Below are 19,842 nucleotides of genomic sequence, written 5' to 3'. Positions count from 1 at the left end.
ATGTTTGAATATGGACTTGTGCTTGGGAACTACTTTTCATTAATGCCAGTCATGTGGAGGTATCCTCATAACCTGGCTCCTTGAAACCAGGCTTGTAGTGTTTTTGGGTGTGGTACCATGGGGACTATTTTACCTGGACTTCTTTCTTGAAGCTATTTAAACCACCGGAAGAACAGCACCTGCAAAGGAAAGGAGAAGACATCGTAAGAAAAGGCAGCAGATTACCTGAACTACATCACCCGCGGTCAACAGCTCTCCCGATCATCATCCTGGAACCAGTGCTCCTTCGGATCAACGGACCTGTAAAAGAGAAGAAACAAGGCATTAGACATTGTACAATTAACGAACTGTGCCGAAAGGCTTACCTCCCCAGCCGCTCCTCAATCAGCATCACTACAAAATTCCATACTCCGGCCGAGTACCAGGACCTGTGGAGAGGAAAAGATAACAGGTTAGCAAAGGCAAGTCATCTTAAGCGCAACGCATAGCGCCTACTCACCGCATCAAGGCGCTCCAAAAACGCCCATACTTACCAGCGAAACACAGATTCCGCCTTGCCACATATTGGACTTCCGCGTACCTAGGAAGAAAAAGACAATGATAAAAGGCATGCAAGAACAGCAATATTCACAGCAATAAGATCTACTTGAAAGACTCAAGATGGGCCGGCATCAGTGAAGCAACTCGATCGCCATTGCCCACCAAGCACAACGCGCCCCTGCCAAGACAGCAGGGCGGAGAACCCGCCAACATCTAAAACAAGGTGAGAAGTCCAGAAGGGTCGCAGACCTGCAGGGAGGTGGGAGGCTGTTTACCCCTGTTGCCCAGTCTAGAACATAGCTTACCTGTATTCCAGGCAGAACTCTTCCGCTGGTCGCATCTGGGCATCGCAAGGAGGGACATCTGAACCCCAACTTCTGGGTGGCGTCCCCGTGGAACCAGGTGAGCGTAACAAACCATGAGGCAGCCAGTGGGGGAAGAGGGATTAGGGAGAGGTTGTGGATGGGTAAGGGGATTGTAGGGAACGTGGAAAGAGGGTTAGGGTAACCCGTTGGATAGGATGGGGGACATAGGTAAAGAATACCTTTAATTATTTGAAATAATTGTTCGAATTCAAAGACATCACTGAGCAAGAGGTCATCACCCTGCTCAACTCTTTCAAACCTTCTAATTGCAAAGGTGATGCCTGCCCAGCCAGCCTGATCAAAGACTCTGCACCTACTCTAGCCCCTTCCTTACAGCCTTTATCAACTCCTCCTTCCAATCAGGCCATGTCCCATCAGGACTCAAGGAAGCGTGGGTACGCCCACTCCTCAAGAAACCCTCAGTCGACCCAACCGTCCCGGGGAATTACAGGCCCATCACGACTGTACCATTCCTGCTCAATATTTCGGACAAAGCAGCCTACCTGCAAGTCCAAAAGTTCCTAGAGGACAACAGTCTCCTCGGCCTGCGGCAATCTGGGTTCCGCCCCCGACATGACACTGAAACGGCCCTCCTAGACCTATAGAACCAAATGGATGATCTCAGAGATGCAGGCAAACCTGCCCTCCTACTGCTCTTGGACCTATCCGCAGCGTTCGATTTGGTTGACCACAACACCCTGTGTCACCATCTAGCCACCCAAGCCAACTTCTCCCCTAAAGCCTGCCAGTGGATCATCTCCTTTCTCCAAGAAAGGGCCATGAAAGTCTTTTCTGAAGTTGCCGCCACCACCCCTAGCCTCCTCTCCTGCGGTGTCCCTCAGGGATCCTGCATCGCACCACCACTCTACAACCTCTTTACAAGGCCCCTGTTTAGCATCTTGGACTCCCTTGGTATCTCATATACCAACTATGCAGACGATACGCAGGTACTTATCCCACTCACGGGTGACTACCTAGCAGACTCCAACACCCTCACCTCTATCTACTCTACCATCCAATCCTGGATGGCGGAGAATTGGCTTTGCCTCAATAGCGAAAAGACCAAACTCCTCCTCATTGGGTCACCCTTCACTTTGGGTAACCTCAGAGATCAGTACGCCTCCTTCACCATTGATAACATTCCAATCAAGGTCTCGAACCATGTTAAGACACTCGGAGTCTACCTTGACTCCGACCTGTCGATGGATAGACAGGTCAATGCTTTCGCTGCTTCCTCAGCCTACTACTCCAAAGTCCTCAACGCAGCCAGGCCCTTCATGGCCCATCAAAGTTGCCTCACGATTGCCAGGGCAATTATCGGGTCAAGATTAGACTACTGTAATGCCCTTCTCGTGGGGACATCCCACAAAAACCTGGCCAATCTGCAGCTAGCCCAAAACAATGCACTAAAGGCAGCCACCGGCACCGCAAGAAGAAACCATATCTCCGAAATCAGAAGGCAAGTACACTGGCTCCCTGTCAAAGAGAGAATTGTCTTTAAAACTCTTGCTCTCACGCACAAATGCCTTCACAAACTTGCCCCTCCTTACCTGACTAACAGAATTGCTAGGCACACGGCCACAAGACCTCTCAGATCACTTTATGCCAACTCAATTGTCACGCCTACTACATGTTAAGTGCGCGCTGGTGGCTCCAGCTTCCCCACCCAAGCAGCCACGCACTGGAACGCTCTGCCACCTCATCAAAGATTCATTGAGTCCCACCTAGCCTTTCGTAAGGCTATCAAAACTAGACTCTTTGTGAATCTGTATCATCCACTGCATATATGCCTGCCAATCTGTAATCTTAAGTCTGCGCATCCTCTGTAACAGGGCCTCGATGTCTTATGAGCTGCAAGTGCGCTTAACAAATTTAAATAAATAAATTACACAGTCACTCTTAATTGTGACTCTCCTACACACCTGCACACGCCCTTATCTCATGTACTTCTAGCACCTGTATCCTCTTTACTGACTTGACTTCACTCCTAACCTTTCATGTCCTACTCTGGAGGTATTTGACCTCATGTATAGGATGAAAAAATCCTCTAAGCCAAAAGATTAGTTTTGTGTGTGTATGTTTATTTCACAATGACACAGAGCATTTTGTGTTGATTTTACAATTTACTTTTACAGTACTTTCGATAAGCACAAAAGTTTTTTTGAGAAAACAAACAGACAAAAGTGATTGTGAACGATGGTAACACAGGTAAGTGTCGACCTCTGACATATCGAGGTCAAAACTCCATATTGAGGCCCATTCCGAGGACAGATGAGGTAAAGAAACCACTATGTTAGGGAAGTGCACCTGAGACTTGAGATGGTCCCAGGATTGGTTCACACAGGGTGTACACAACAGTTTTTACAAAACATACACGAGTGGGGGATGGTACAGTCGTGTCACGGGGATCGACACGTGTGTGTTTCGGACAAAATAGGGCTTGATTGAAGCCTGTCTATATGCTGGCCTTCGTCAGGAGGGGCACCAAATGTGGTGATGTCCGTGGAATCTGCTGCTGTACTGGCAGTAGGCTGCTGTGTGCAGTCCTTATGTGATTACTTGCCTGTAAGTGCGACGTTGCGCTTTTGAGCGTTGGCCGAAGAGTCTCCTCGACGCGAAAGGCATAAATCCAGATCTCGAAGCGATTCTCATCGCTCGTCTTCATCAAAAAAGTCGAAGAAACAACGCCATAGATCTCCCTCCACCTCGTCTTCCGAAGAGTGGGAAGCATTTAGGGTCAAAATGATGGAGGTGTTTGAGAAAGCGAAGCCTCGGTCATCGCCTTCTTCGGAAGCCGGCCGGGAGCGTCATCGCTCCGACACCCGCGCGCCCTCAAGCCCGGGTGATCGTAAATGGAAGGATAGAGAACCTTCCAGGACACCGAGCAAAAAAACTCTTGAGTCGAGTCGACCGCTCGAGGTCACCAGCACCATCCGAGACCTTCCACACCTTGAAGGGGAAACTGTCGAAGGCCGCCTCGACGCCCTCGAAGCAGAGCCTGTCGATGACCATGATGTCATCAACGCCTTTATCGACGTCGACGCCGAAACCTTCGGCGCCAAAGGCTCCAACCAAGCCAGGGCAGCTAGAAAAGGAGAAGGAGAAAACTGCAAGACATATATCTTCTTCAAAATCTAGTATTACACCTCCTCCTCCTGCTCCTCCTCCTCCTCTCCCAGAGAAGGTTTTCAAGCCTCTCCCTAGGAAGGAGTTCTTCAAATCCTTGACCTCAATTCTTGAGGATCGGGAGAGATCCGAAGAGGAAGATGTACCTTTTGGGTTGGAATATGGCACCCAAAATGTCCCACAATGCTTAATATCGGAAGAAAGCAGGATGAAGGATTTGGTGGAGTCCTTACATAATGCAAGTGGCATTGATACCTCTCCTGAGAATGATTTTGGTAGACCAGATCCAGGAGAGCATTCCTAGTCCATCTTATCGTCAATTAATGACAAAGGTGGTAGACTACTTGGGATGGGCTAAACCAACAGCTCAATTCGTCCAGGACGATTTGACAGACATATTGGATCATGGTCCCACTGAAGACCCAGTTTTACCTTTTTATGTTGCCTTACAAAACAGGGTGGCCAAGAATTGGGAAACTCCGGATTCTATTCCTCCGGTGAATAAATCCCTAACATCAAAATACCGCCCAGCCAGTAGCGACCCCGGCTATCTGTCCAAACATCCAACTCCCGAGAGTTTGGTCATACAGGCAGCCATAGCTTCCAACAAACTTGCGTACCCGTCTATCCCTCCAGACAGGGACGATAAGCGTGTGGATGGTTGGGCACGGAAGGTATTTTGAGCTGGGAGCATGGCATTAAAATCTGCCAACTCCACATGTGCCTTGGCAAAATTTTCGTACACTCTGTGGGAGTGCATCGCAATGGAGGCGGAGCACATACCAGAAGGGGAAGAAAGGGAAGGTTTCCTAGCCATCGTTAGAGATGGAAAGGAGGCCATGCAGGAATCCTTTCAATCTGGATTGGACACTGTGGATAGTGTAAGCAGGTCCATGGGCACTAGCACGGTAATGCGCAGGTTTGCGTGGTTACGGAAGTCGGGTTTTGCACTGGACGTACAGAACCGCCTCCTGAACATGCCTTTTGACGGGTCTCACCTTTTTGGCAACAAGGCTGACGAGAGCCTTAAGAGGTTGCAGACCTCAAAAGCAGCAGCCAAATCTTTAGGAGCTGCTATTAGGCAACCTCAGCCTTTTCGTGCGCAAGGACAATCATGAAGGGGACTATCCTATCATTATTATACCTCATACGGGAAGACGAGAGGAATGGCCAGTCAAAGGGGCCAAAGAAAAGCCACTCGTGGTGGCCGAGGAAAACTTGCTAAGCCAGCTCCAGCTGCAGCTTCTTTGCCATCAGCGGCTGCAACATCCGGCACAAAACCACTTTGAGGACTTGCACCACAAAACACCTGTAGGAGGCAGGCTGTCGCAGAATCTGCAAGAATGGCGAGCCATTACTTCAGATGTTTGGGCTCTAGAAATAATAGCCCAAGGCTATTACCTTCCTTTTCTAAAGCAACCTCAAAGCAATCCACCAGGGAGACCCCCGTTGAAGTTTCCAAATCCGCTCCTACAGAAGGAAGTTCTAACCCTGCTGGAGAAAGGTGCCATAGAACCAGTACCGGCAGCGGAGAGGAATAAGGGTTGGTACTCCCCATATTTTTTGATCCCCAAAAAGGACAGAGGACTGAGACCCATCTTGGACTTAAGAAGCTTGAACAAGTTCCTCAGGAAGGACAAGTTCAAGATGGTTACTCTTTCTCAGATCCTTCAGGCCCTTCAACTCCAGGACTGGTTGATGTCATTGGACCTCCAGGATGCTTATTTTCATGTGCCGATTCATCTCAAGCACAGAAAATACCTGAGGTTCATTGTTGGCGACTCACACTATCAGTTTCGAGTCCTGCCACTCGGGTTGACCTCCAGCCCGAGGGTCTTCACCAAGTTAATGGTAATGGTGGCAGCGCACCTCAGGAGAGGGGGATTAATGTCTACCCCTACTTGGACGACTGGCTTATCAGAGCGCGCTCTGCCGAGCAAGCTTTGGATCATCTGAAAGTCACCTGCCACTTCCTCCACAAACTGTGCTTCTCCCTCAACTTAAAGAAGTCTCAAATGACACCTTCCCAACAGCTTCAATACATAGGAGCTGTATTAGACACATCCTTGGGAAAGAGCTGGCCTCCCAAGACGAGGGCTCAAGACATTCTTCAGATGGTTTCAAAATTCCAAAATGCCCTAAATCTCCAGGCTTACGACTTTCTACGGTTGCTCGGCCTCATGGCATCCTGCATTTTTCTGGTGCCAGAGGCACGCTTGAGGATGAGATCCCTTCAATGGGCCCTAAAGACTCAGTGGTCCCAGTTCTCGGGTCAAATGACGGATCTTCTTCAGATTCCGAACAAGGTCAGACAAGACCTTCTATGGTGGACCTGTGCAGAGAACATCTTAAAGGGAGAACCCTTTTGGCAACCATGGCCGGAGGTCACAGTAGTGACGGATGCCTCACTCCAGGGGTGGGGAGTACATGCTAACGATTTGACAATAAACGGTCGCTGGTCTCCATCGGAGTCCAAACTACATATCAACCTTTTGGAGCTGAGGGCAATCAGACTAGCGCTGAAGGCCTTCCTGCCATCCGTCAGGGGAAAGAATGACCTGATGACGACGGACAACACAGTGGCCATGCACTACCTAAACAAAAGAGGAGGTGTGGGGTCACTACCCCTGTGCAGAGAGGCAATGCAGCTCTGGTATTGGGCGATTCAAGAGGGAATCTCTTTAACGGCAATTCATCTAGCCAGGGAAGAGAATATGACGGCAGATGCTCTGAGCAGGCAGAGCACAGTGTCCCAAGAATGGGAATTGGCTCAGGAAGTCATTCAAGAGATCTTCGCACCTTGGGGAACCCCTCAGGTAGACCTATTCGCAACCAGTACCAACCGAAAATGCAAAAGGTATTGCTCAAGGGAATTTCCCCCGAGAGGAGCCCTGGAGGACGCGTTCGTGGTGGAGTGGAATTTCCCACTATTGTACGTGTTCCCTCCGATTCCCGTCATTCCTCAAGTAATCAGGAGACTGAGACGCTTCAGGAACTGCATGATCCTAATTGCCCCGGATTGGGCCAGGAGAACGTGGTATCCGGACCTTCTAGACATGTCCATCTGTCCTCCAGTACGTCTTCCTCAGAGAGAGAATCTTCTCTCTCAAATGGAAGGTCAGGTTCTCCACCCAGAGGTCAGAACACTCAACCTTCATGCTTGGTATCTGAAAGGCTGAGATACAGGGATTGGAACCTTCCAGATGATGATATGGAGGTGTTGCTTTTGGCAATAAGGCCAGCAACAAAGTCTCTATACCGTTGCCGTTGGAAAAAGTTTGGCAACTGGTGCAGGGAAAAGAATGTCGATCCTTTTCTATGTTCTATTCCGGAAGTACTATCTTTCCTTCTGACCCTAGTACATAGAGGTCTGAATATCGGAACAATAAAAGGTTACCTTGCGGCGCTTAACATCTTCAAGCGCTCATCGGAAGAATGCTCCTACTTCAAAATTCCTTTGATAAGACAATTCATAAAAGGTCTCACTAATGTGTTTCCTCCTCACCCATTTCAAGTACTGATTTGGGATCTAAATTTGGTATTAAAATTCTTAATGTGTGCCCCTTTTGAGCCTATGCACACGTGTCCATTAAGATTATTAACATGGAAAACAGCATTTTTAGTTGCTCTAACATCAGCAAGAAGAGTGAGCGAATTGCAGGCACTATCTTCTGGGCCCCCCTATACTGTGTTCCATAAGAACAGGGTTGTGTTGAGGGTTAAACCATCATTTTTACCGAAGGTAATATCTGATTTTCATTTAAATCAGAAAATTGTTTTACCCTCATTTTATCCTCCACCTCATCCTTCTAAGGAGGAAGAAAGACTACACAGGCTGGACCCAAAAAGAGCTTCAAGCTTTTACATCTCTAGGCTTTCTAGACTTAGAGTGGACAATGAGCTGTTTATAGGCTACACTGGAAGAAAGCTGGGTCAATCAGTAACAAAACAAACAATTTCGCGCTGGATCGTGCTTTGCATTTCAGAGTGCTACAGACTAGCACAAAAAGACCCACCTGAAGGGTTAAGACCTCATTCCACCAGAGGCATCGCCTCTTCCACAGCCCTTCAAAGAGGTGTACCTATATGGTCCATTTGCGAAGCAGCAACTTGGTCTTCGCTTCACACCTTCTCAAAATTCTATAACCTGGATGCTTCCTAGTCTAGGGAGCTAACTTTTGGAAAAGCAGTGCTTTACTCTGCCATATAATGGCAGTTTAAAAAAAAAGCAAAAAAAAATCTGACCCCTCCTCCAGAAGAACTATGCAAAATACTGCTTTGGGAGCCTATCTAAAATGAGGAATACGTTGGAGGACACAATCCACTCGAAGAACAAGTTACTTCTTACCTGGTAACGTTCTTTCGATTGGATGTTCCTCCAACGTATTCCTCATCGCCCTCCCAACCTACCCTTTGTAGATTTTTTCCGGGTTATTGCCATCTCAAATCTCGCAAGGCTGATACCTGTCTGCCGGCACAATCTACACAGTACAAGATCACAGATACAAAAGATGGGAAAAACAGAACTGAGGCCAACGGGTGCCGCGCGTGCTAATTATACACCCGATGACATCACCCTCGACGGAGGCCCTCGAGGGACTATCGACTCGACGACATCGACGCACGGCGCCCTCTGCCGAAAAAATGTCCGAAGAGCAGCAAAGCTGGATGGAATACATCTAAGATGAGGAATACGTTGGAGGAACATCCAATCGAAAGAACGTTACCAGGTAAGAAGTAACTTGTTCATCTTGACAGTCACTTAGATAATCACTCGGTACTGTAAGGAACTCATGGTGGCAACAGTAAAGACAGACACAAGTGATAACAGTTCAAGGGTGTTTATTAAACTGTATGAAGGGGTGAGAAAAACACCTAATCTAAACCTAAAACTAAGATGGGAGCAAGCTACGACCATCAAATAATAATAAGGCAATCCTAGTGGCGTCTTGTCAAATAAAAAGGGCCTATATTTTAAAAAAAACTATTGCCAATCCTTACCACTAAGTTACAAAAAGAGTGGGATAATGTTCACCAGAAAAGACAGACAGAAGTGTTCACAAAATAAGTCAGGCTGGCTTGGCTGGGGGTTCTTCCTTCCCCACGTTTTATGCACGTGACGAAGCAGGACTCCTGAGCACAGCACACTCCTGGGCCTTTCCAGCATGAGGTTCACTATTCCATTCAATGATATTGAGGACCATCAGGGGCCAAGTCTCTTTGCCAAAGTCTCTTGCCTTAGAAAACTCACTGGACCAAAATAACAAACACAAAAACGTTCCTTCTGTGATCTTGCACCGTGGGTGATTGTTCTTCGCCCCTTTGACCTCCCTCGGCTCTGAAACCTTCTTGCAACTTGGGTCTCCCTCCGTCGGGCTCTCTACGGCCTTTGACTCTAAGACAATCTTCTCGGGTGTATCAGATCTCACCCCGATTCACAGACATCCCGCAACAGGGTTCACTTTTGCCAATTTCACAGTTCCCTTTGTTTTATCACATTTGGGATTTACTTTCTTAGCTTTTCCCTTGGCTTCCCTCCGTTTGATGCACTTAGCCATTGTCTGAACATAGTTCATGTTTTACTTCATAATAACAGAAGTTCCGATTTCCCTATCTTTCTCTTGGCATTGTGTTCAGTATTTTCTCAGGAAGCGAGGGGGTTTCCGATCCCCTAGCTTTTCTCTCATCGATGGGGCAGAGACATTCAATTGTACAAAGGATTTTTATGTGACCTTTGTAGGACCACTCTGACCCTCACGTCGCCCTCTCCTGTGGCCTTCTGGGACTTGTAGTTTCACTACAAAACAAAGAGGCCAGCCAGAGTCTTTCGAATGAGCGCTGATGCAGCGCCTAACCACTCTGTAGCTGGCCCTTCTCTCGCTTTTCTCAATTTTCAAAACACAAGTTCTTTGTTAACATATAATTTTGCCACTTGCAACCTGGGGCTCAACATAGTTTGGTTTGCCATCCGCTTCCTCTGACTCACCTGCTGTGTTGAACCCTCTGGTCTGTTTGGCCTCCGGAGTCAAGGATGGTACCACGGTAGCCAGCATGCCTCCCCGCCTGTGTTATCCATGCGGGAGGCCCCTGTGCACCATTGACACCAATCACACCACACACCAGCTGTATTCCCTGGTCTTGTAAGTCCTTTATTGTAGGCTTCGTGGTTCTAAGTTGGAAAGTGCAAGGACAACTCCATCCCGTCATCCTTTCAGGTCTCCATGCTTTTCTCTTCCTCTTGAACTGCTGGTCTGGAATAGCTGTACCCTCATGCATTCAGCCTTCCTCATTGTATGCTCTCCTGTTCAGCCGTGTATCCCTGTGTGGAAGCTAAAGGACCACCTGACTCTGCCTGACCCTTGTGTTGGGACATGTCTGGTGAACGGCTCTGGCGTTAGTCCGTTGTCTTTCTCTGTGTAAGAAAGTGTTTGTGTCGGAAAAGAGGGAGGGGGGAGTTGAGCTACTTGATGTCCTAGGAAGACCCCCCATTCAGGTGCCCCCCCCCCCAACTGGTCCACCACGAAGAACTGGATCCAATAGCAAAGGACATGTCCTGGCCACCTGGATGACAGATCCCTGACAGATTCCTAGGGACTAGTAAGTGAGACACCTTCAGGTTTCTCACAGTACACCTGGTTTCTTACCCCTCAGCTCTGTTCACTTCACACACTGAAAACTTTCGGCAGCCATAGTTCCTCTTAATCATAGCTTGTGTTAGCTGTAACAGCTCAGCGAATGCGCTTACAAGCATGTCTCATAAGTGTGTGCTCCACATCAACTTGGTTTTCGTAACACAGTCACAAAGCTCCCAACATCACCTCATGAGGAGTTGATGCCACAATGCATTATGAGATTATGCATAAACTATCAACAAGGCCACTTATCTGAGGCTCGGGATCCTCGTGAGGACTCCCGAGCGAACGTTGCTGGGCAGAATCCAACTCTGACTACGCCATCCCTGCACAAGTGCTCAGCAACTCCCCAACTAACCACCGCAGCCTGAGAAGCATCACTACTGTGGCCGAGGAAGAAGTGGTGAGAATGCTTGCCGCATTCCCTGCGGCCATAAATCAAATGCTCGCCGCTTCACCATGAGCTCCCAGCAACGCCTTCCGCCTGTGCATCCAATAGTCAATCACCAGCGCCTGGCCCGGGCAGAGGCGTGCCTTATCAAGCCAGCCCTGATTGCTGTACGCCCTTAACAGTGAAGCCCCGGGCTTCTGGGTAATGTGGTTTGGGGCCCTAAAGTAAAGCAGCGCCATGGCTGGCTACGGCCACAATAACAGTAGCATGCCCCCACACACCCAACACCATTATGAAAAAAAAACAATGGCAAGATGGTACATGCCTGACCTCATAGCATAGAAAAAATCAAACTGGACATTGGAACAAGAATGGAGGAAAACCCACGACAAACACAAAAAAACACAAAGACAGATCAGATTATATAAAGCAAAAGAAAATTCAACTAACGGATCACCAGAGCAGGCAACAAACAAAAAGAAATATTCGGCATCATAAACACGATGAGAAACCCATCCATGTCCAACAACGCGCTGATTCCCTACACCAAAACTATGCGATGACCTGGCCGACAAGTCGCCCACAATCAGAAAATTATACTAATCCAGCCAAATAATCCCAATTACCAACCCAGCCAGCCAACACTGGAGCCAACGACAAAACTAAACTGCCTCCCCAACATCTCAACAGATACATTCAAGAGCCTGGTGAGCAAAATCAACGAAGCAGGCTCCCCAGCAGGTCCCTGCCGACCGGACGTCTACAAAACCATCATCTCTGAAAAAACACCGGCTGAATACTATCTATCTCTTCAACTTCTCACTAGAAACAGGAACAGAGCCACTAGCCTTCAAATCAGTTTACATCAAACCACTCATTAAAGACACCACCTGAGACGTGCAAGACCTTCCCAACTACCGACCAATTTTTAGGGATGTCACGATATAGATGTTTTGACTGTATGATAACCTTCATTTGAAATGACGGTATACCGCGGTTATCGCGATATAGCACACACGCGTATATATTCAAATTAAATCACAAGGAGGAGAAAGGAAGCTCTAGTCACAGAGGCTTGGTGTCAGAAGAACTTGCAGGGTTCAGAAGCTATGGTGCTGCTGCTTGTAGGCTGAAAGAGCCTGGTTAACACAGAAGCACACATCTAGAAGACATTTAAAGCATAATGAGGTGGGTCAGGGGGGACAGGATCATATAAAAAGTTATACTTTTTGGATCATATGACGTGTGATTGTGTGCAAGCCGATGCATTACATTATTGATTCGGCACCTTTATGCATGCTTTTCATTAGCAATTACTGGGTTTTTGTGAAGTGTGCAGTGACACACTGTTTGTGTCATGTCCTGTTCTGCCACAGTCAGTCAAGTCAATGCAATCCAAAATTGCAGGGGGGTTGAGGGTTGAGGGGCTAGGACTAAAGCCCATTTAGCAAGATGAAAGGCTGAGTTGACTTAGCAGGCATTGGAACCTGCAGATCAGAGATAGCTCAGCAAGTTAAGGTCCTGCTGCTATCTTACTGGCTATTGAATAGCTCTGCCATGCAAGGAATGATGAGCCCCAAGAGAGTTTATTTTTTGGCTATGTAATGTTTAGACTATTGGACTCTTGCAGTTAATAGCTCAGTCTTCTCTTCCTCGGATGGTAGAACTAGACCTGTGGTGTTGCACCATCTCCCCTCTGATGAGCATTTGCAAAGCATGTGCTGCTGTGTGCTCTGCACTGCAAATGCAAGCAGGGCTAGTATCGTGGCACTTCACGTGCTGGAGGATCTGGGCAAAACAGTAACATTTAATTGGTACTTGCCTGGTAGGGGTTGGGGAGGGATCCCAAAGCAACTGGCCCGGCTGACAGAATTAACCTTGTGTTAAATTTAAACTAGGCATGTTTAATTGTATGCTTCCAAAGGAATTAAACATGGGGCTTGCCTTCCTTTCAGCAGACCTTTCAGCAGACCTCCACTCCAGCCCTGTGATCCCACCTCGTGATGGTCCAGCGACCTTGCAAGCAATTGCATGGGAATTCGAGTGCGCTGTGCATTTGATCTGCATTGTGCACATTGGAAAACGAGTTAATCTGTACAAATAAGATCAGATCAACTCGTTTTCCAGTTGCAGTTTCAGGCCGTCACGGTGAGTGACACAGGGCTGGAGTCAGTGGACTGGAGAGGACTGCTGGAAGCCCCACCAGTTGTTTTATAAAAAGAGCAATACAACATGAGCATTTATTTATTTTAGAAGGTTAAAGTTAGCAGGAAGCACCTCAGCACTTTTGCAACAAGCTTCCCATGGGAAGCTCCATGTACATAAAATTGCCAGTTAGGCAGTGGTGGAAGTGAAAAAAGGAGCGAGTGGTACTCTGGCTGCATCCAAAAAGGAGGGAGTATGATGGGCAGACAAATGGCGAGGGGGCAGGGCCCGGGGGCAGACCAGGATCGCAAACTTTGGCTGAACAGTGAGTGAAGCAGGGATTTTTAACTTGGAATCTTAATGGACAAAGAACTAACGCAAGAATCACAAGTCAATGCGATAGTTAAGAAATGCTTCTTCCACCTGAACACGATCAAGAAGATACTTCCATTGCTGTCTTCCACACACAGAACACTTGCCATCATCTCCCTCGTCATATCAAGAATAGACTATGCCAACTGCATCTACCCGGGAATGCCAGGCTACCTGTTGTGAAAGCTACAACAGATACAGAACAGAGCAGCAAGACTACTCCTTAACTCACCAGAAGAGACCACATCACACAGGCACTAAGAACACTGCATTGGCTGCCAGTCAAAAAGCAGATCTTCTTCCAAACACTGTGCATAACACACAGAGCAATCCACAGCCAAAGAGTGGAATTCACACAGGAAAAATGCATGCTCTACAAACTAGCCCAAACACTAAGAGTCAGCAAAGACATCCCGCCTTGAACCAAAACAATATTCAAAACAAACATTTGGGGAATCAAGGTACTCCTGCATAGCAGCCAAACTCTGGAACTCACTACCATAGGAAATATGAACGACAGAGGATCACCTCAACTTCAGGAAACTGTTAAAAACATGGCTCTTTAACAATCCTAACTAAGAACACCCATTAGCAACAAACTCCACCCACTACAAAACAAGAGAAATCAACAAGAATAAAAACAGCCGTAAACATATGCCTTGCTGCAGAAAAACTCATTGAGTGAGCAATGTACTTCACCTAGTTCTGTGTGATGGTAGCCGGTGCTTTGGATCTGGATGACCCCCGTTGAAGTTTCCAAATCCGCTCCTACAGAAGGAAGTTCTAACCCTGCTGGAGAAAGGTGCCATAGAACCAGTACCGGCAGCGGAGAGGAATAAGGGTTGGTACTCCCCATATTTTTTGATCCCCAAAAAGGACAGAGGACTGAGACCCATCTTGGACTTAAGAAGCTTGAACAAGTTCCTCAGGAAGGACAAGTTCAAGATGGTTACTCTTTCTCAGATCCTTCAGGCCCTTCAACTCCAGGACTGGTTGATGTCATTGGACCTCCAGGATGCTTATTTTCATGTGCCGATTCATCTCAAGCACAGAAAATACCTGAGGTTCATTGTTGGCGACTCACACTATCAGTTTCGAGTCCTGCCACTCGGGTTGACCTCCAGCCCGAGGGTCTTCACCAAGTTAATGGTAATGGTGGCAGCGCACCTCAGGAGAGGGGGATTAATGTCTACCCCTACTTGGACGACTGGCTTATCAGAGCGCGCTCTGCCGAGCAAGCTTTGGATCATCTGAAAGTCACCTGCCACTTCCTCCACAAACTGTGCTTCTCCCTCAACTTAAAGAAGTCTCAAATGACACCTTCCCAACAGCTTCAATACATAGGAGCTGTATTAGACACATCCTTGGGAAAGAGCTGGCCTCCCAAGACGAGGGCTCAAGACATTCTTCAGATGGTTTCAAAATTCCAAAATGCCCTAAATCTCCAGGCTTACGACTTTCTACGGTTGCTCGGCCTCATGGCATCCTGCATTTTTCTGGTGCCAGAGGCACGCTTGAGGATGAGATCCCTTCAATGGGCCCTAAAGACTCAGTGGTCCCAGTTCTCGGGTCAAATGACGGATCTTCTTCAGATTCCGAACAAGGTCAGACAAGACCTTCTATGGTGGACCTGTGCAGAGAACATCTTAAAGGGAGAACCCTTTTGGCAACCATGGCCGGAGGTCACAGTAGTGACGGATGCCTCACTCCAGGGGTGGGGAGTACATGCTAACGATTTGACAATAAACGGTCGCTGGTCTCCATCGGAGTCCAAACTACATATCAACCTTTTGGAGCTGAGGGCAATCAGACTAGCGCTGAAGGCCTTCCTGCCATCCGTCAGGGGAAAGAATGACCTGATGACGACGGACAACACAGTGGCCATGCACTACCTAAACAAAAGAGGAGGTGTGGGGTCACTACCCCTGTGCAGAGAGGCAATGCAGCTCTGGTATTGGGCGATTCAAGAGGGAATCTCTTTAACGGCAATTCATCTAGCCAGGGAAGAGAATATGACGGCAGATGCTCTGAGCAGGCAGAGCACAGTGTCCCAAGAATGGGAATTGGCTCAGGAAGTCATTCAAGAGATCTTCGCACCTTGGGGAACCCCTCAGGTAGACCTATTCGCAACCAGTACCAACCGAAAATGCAAAAGGTATTGCTCAAGGGAATTTCCCCCGAGAGGAGCCCTGGAGGACGCGTTCGTGGTGGAGTGGAATTTCCCACTATTGTACGTGTTCCCTCCGATTCCCGTCATTCCTCAAGTAATCAGGAGACTGAGACGCTTCAGGAACTGCATGATCCTAATTGCCCCGGATTGGGCCAGGAGAACGTGGTATCCGGACCTTCTAGACATGTCCATCTGTCCTCCAGTACGTCTTCCTCAGAGAGAGAATCTTCTCTCTCAAATGGAAGGTCAGGTTCTCCACCCAGAGGTCAGAACACTCAACCTTCATGCTTGGTATCTGAAAGGCTGAGATACAGGGATTGGAACCTTCCAGATGATGATATGGAGGTGTTGCTTTTGGCAATAAGGCCAGCAACAAAGTCTCTATACCGTTGCCGTTGGAAAAAGTTTGGCAACTGGTGCAGGGAAAAGAATGTCGATCCTTTTCTATGTTCTATTCCGGAAGTACTATCTTTCCTTCTGACCCTAGTACATAGAGGTCTGAATATCGGAACAATAAAAGGTTACCTTGCGGCGCTTAACATCTTCAAGCGCTCATCGGAAGAATGCTCCTACTTCAAAATTCCTTTGATAAGACAATTCATAAAAGGTCTCACTAATGTGTTTCCTCCTCACCCATTTCAAGTACTGATTTGGGATCTAAATTTGGTATTAAAATTCTTAATGTGTGCCCCTTTTGAGCCTATGCACACGTGTCCATTAAGATTATTAACATGGAAAACAGCATTTTTAGTTGCTCTAACATCAGCAAGAAGAGTGAGCGAATTGCAGGCACTATCTTCTGGGCCCCCCTATACTGTGTTCCATAAGAACAGGGTTGTGTTGAGGGTTAAACCATCATTTTTACCGAAGGTAATATCTGATTTTCATTTAAATCAGAAAATTGTTTTACCCTCATTTTATCCTCCACCTCATCCTTCTAAGGAGGAAGAAAGACTACACAGGCTGGACCCAAAAAGAGCTTCAAGCTTTTACATCTCTAGGCTTTCTAGACTTAGAGTGGACAATGAGCTGTTTATAGGCTACACTGGAAGAAAGCTGGGTCAATCAGTAACAAAACAAACAATTTCGCGCTGGATCGTGCTTTGCATTTCAGAGTGCTACAGACTAGCACAAAAAGACCCACCTGAAGGGTTAAGACCTCATTCCACCAGAGGCATCGCCTCTTCCACAGCCCTTCAAAGAGGTGTACCTATATGGTCCATTTGCGAAGCAGCAACTTGGTCTTCGCTTCACACCTTCTCAAAATTCTATAACCTGGATGCTTCCTAGTCTAGGGAGCTAACTTTTGGAAAAGCAGTGCTTTACTCTGCCATATAATGGCAGTTTAAAAAAAAAGCAAAAAAAAATCTGACCCCTCCTCCAGAAGAACTATGCAAAATACTGCTTTGGGAGCCTATCTAAAATGAGGAATACGTTGGAGGACACAATCCACTCGAAGAACAAGTTACTTCTTACCTGGTAACGTTCTTTCGATTGGATGTTCCTCCAACGTATTCCTCATCGCCCTCCCAACCTACCCTTTGTAGATTTTTTCCGGGTTATTGCCATCTCAAATCTCGCAAGGCTGATACCTGTCTGCCGGCACAATCTACACAGTACAAGATCACAGATACAAAAGATGGGAAAAACAGAACTGAGGCCAACGGGTGCCGCGCGTGCTAATTATACACCCGATGACATCACCCTCGACGGAGGCCCTCGAGGGACTATCGACTCGACGACATCGACGCACGGCGCCCTCTGCCGAAAAAATGTCCGAAGAGCAGCAAAGCTGGATGGAATACATCTAAGATGAGGAATACGTTGGAGGAACATCCAATCGAAAGAACGTTACCAGGTAAGAAGTAACTTGTTCATCTTGACAGTCACTTAGATAATCACTCGGTACTGTAAGGAACTCATGGTGGCAACAGTAAAGACAGACACAAGTGATAACAGTTCAAGGGTGTTTATTAAACTGTATGAAGGGGTGAGAAAAACACCTAATCTAAACCTAAAACTAAGATGGGAGCAAGCTACGACCATCAAATAATAATAAGGCAATCCTAGTGGCGTCTTGTCAAATAAAAAGGGCCTATATTTTAAAAAAAACTATTGCCAATCCTTACCACTAAGTTACAAAAAGAGTGGGATAATGTTCACCAGAAAAGACAGACAGAAGTGTTCACAAAATAAGTCAGGCTGGCTTGGCTGGGGGTTCTTCCTTCCCCACGTTTTATGCACGTGACGAAGCAGGACTCCTGAGCACAGCACACTCCTGGGCCTTTCCAGCATGAGGTTCACTATTCCATTCAATGATATTGAGGACCATCAGGGGCCAAGTCTCTTTGCCAAAGTCTCTTGCCTTAGAAAACTCACTGGACCAAAATAACAAACACAAAAACGTTCCTTCTGTGATCTTGCACCGTGGGTGATTGTTCTTCGCCCCTTTGACCTCCCTCGGCTCTGAAACCTTCTTGCAACTTGGGTCTCCCTCCGTCGGGCTCTCTACGGCCTTTGACTCTAAGACAATCTTCTCGGGTGTATCAGATCTCACCCCGATTCACAGACATCCCGCAACAGGGTTCACTTTTGCCAATTTCACAGTTCCCTTTGTTTTATCACATTTGGGATTTACTTTCTTAGCTTTTCCCTTGGCTTCCCTCCGTTTGATGCACTTAGCCATTGTCTGAACATAGTTCATGTTTTACTTCATAATAACAGAAGTTCCGATTTCCCTATCTTTCTCTTGGCATTGTGTTCAGTATTTTCTCAGGAAGCGAGGGGGTTTCCGATCCCCTAGCTTTTCTCTCATCGATGGGGCAGAGACATTCAATTGTACAAAGGATTTTTATGTGACCTTTGTAGGACCACTCTGACCCTCACGTCGCCCTCTCCTGTGGCCTTCTGGGACTTGTAGTTTCACTACAAAACAAAGAGGCCAGCCAGAGTCTTTCGAATGAGCGCTGATGCAGCGCCTAACCACTCTGTAGCTGGCCCTTCTCTCGCTTTTCTCAATTTTCAAAACACAAGTTCTTTGTTAACATATAATTTTGCCACTTGCAACCTGGGGCTCAACATAGTTTGGTTTGCCATCCGCTTCCTCTGACTCACCTGCTGTGTTGAACCCTCTGGTCTGTTTGGCCTCCGGAGTCAAGGATGGTACCACGGTAGCCAGCATGCCTCCCCGCCTGTGTTATCCATGCGGGAGGCCCCTGTGCACCATTGACACCAATCACACCACACACCAGCTGTATTCCCTGGTCTTGTAAGTCCTTTATTGTAGGCTTCGTGGTTCTAAGTTGGAAAGTGCAAGGACAACTCCATCCCGTCATCCTTTCAGGTCTCCATGCTTTTCTCTTCCTCTTGAACTGCTGGTCTGGAATAGCTGTACCCTCATGCATTCAGCCTTCCTCATTGTATGCTCTCCTGTTCAGCCGTGTATCCCTGTGTGGAAGCTAAAGGACCACCTGACTCTGCCTGACCCTTGTGTTGGGACATGTCTGGTGAACGGCTCTGGCGTTAGTCCGTTGTCTTTCTCTGTGTAAGAAAGTGTTTGTGTCGGAAAAGAGGGAGGGGGGAGTTGAGCTACTTGATGTCCTAGGAAGACCCCCCATTCAGGTGCCCCCCCCCCCCCCAACTGGTCCACCACGAAGAACTGGATCCAATAGCAAAGGACATGTCCTGGCCACCTGGATGACAGATCCCTGACAGATTCCTAGGGACTAGTAAGTGAGACACCTTCAGGTTTCTCACAGTACACCTGGTTTCTTACCCCTCAGCTCTGTTCACTTCACACACTGAAAACTTTCGGCAGCCATAGTTCCTCTTAATCATAGCTTGTGTTAGCTGTAACAGCTCAGCGAATGCGCTTACAAGCATGTCTCATAAGTGTGTGCTCCACATCAACTTGGTTTTCGTAACACAGTCACAAAGCTCCCAACATCACCTCATGAGGAGTTGATGCCACAATGCATTATGAGATTATGCATAAACTATCAACAAGGCCACTTATCTGAGGCTCGGGATCCTCGTGAGGACTCCCGAGCGAACGTTGCTGGGCAGAATCCAACTCTGACTACGCCATCCCTGCACAAGTGC

Source organism: Ambystoma mexicanum, chromosome 2q, assembly GCF_040938575.1.
Source record: "Ambystoma mexicanum isolate Mex_15411 chromosome 2q, UKY_AmexF1_1, whole genome shotgun sequence".
NCBI classification, from domain to species: Eukaryota; Metazoa; Chordata; class Amphibia; order Caudata; family Ambystomatidae; genus Ambystoma; species Ambystoma mexicanum.
This window is presented reverse-complemented; position numbering follows the sequence as displayed.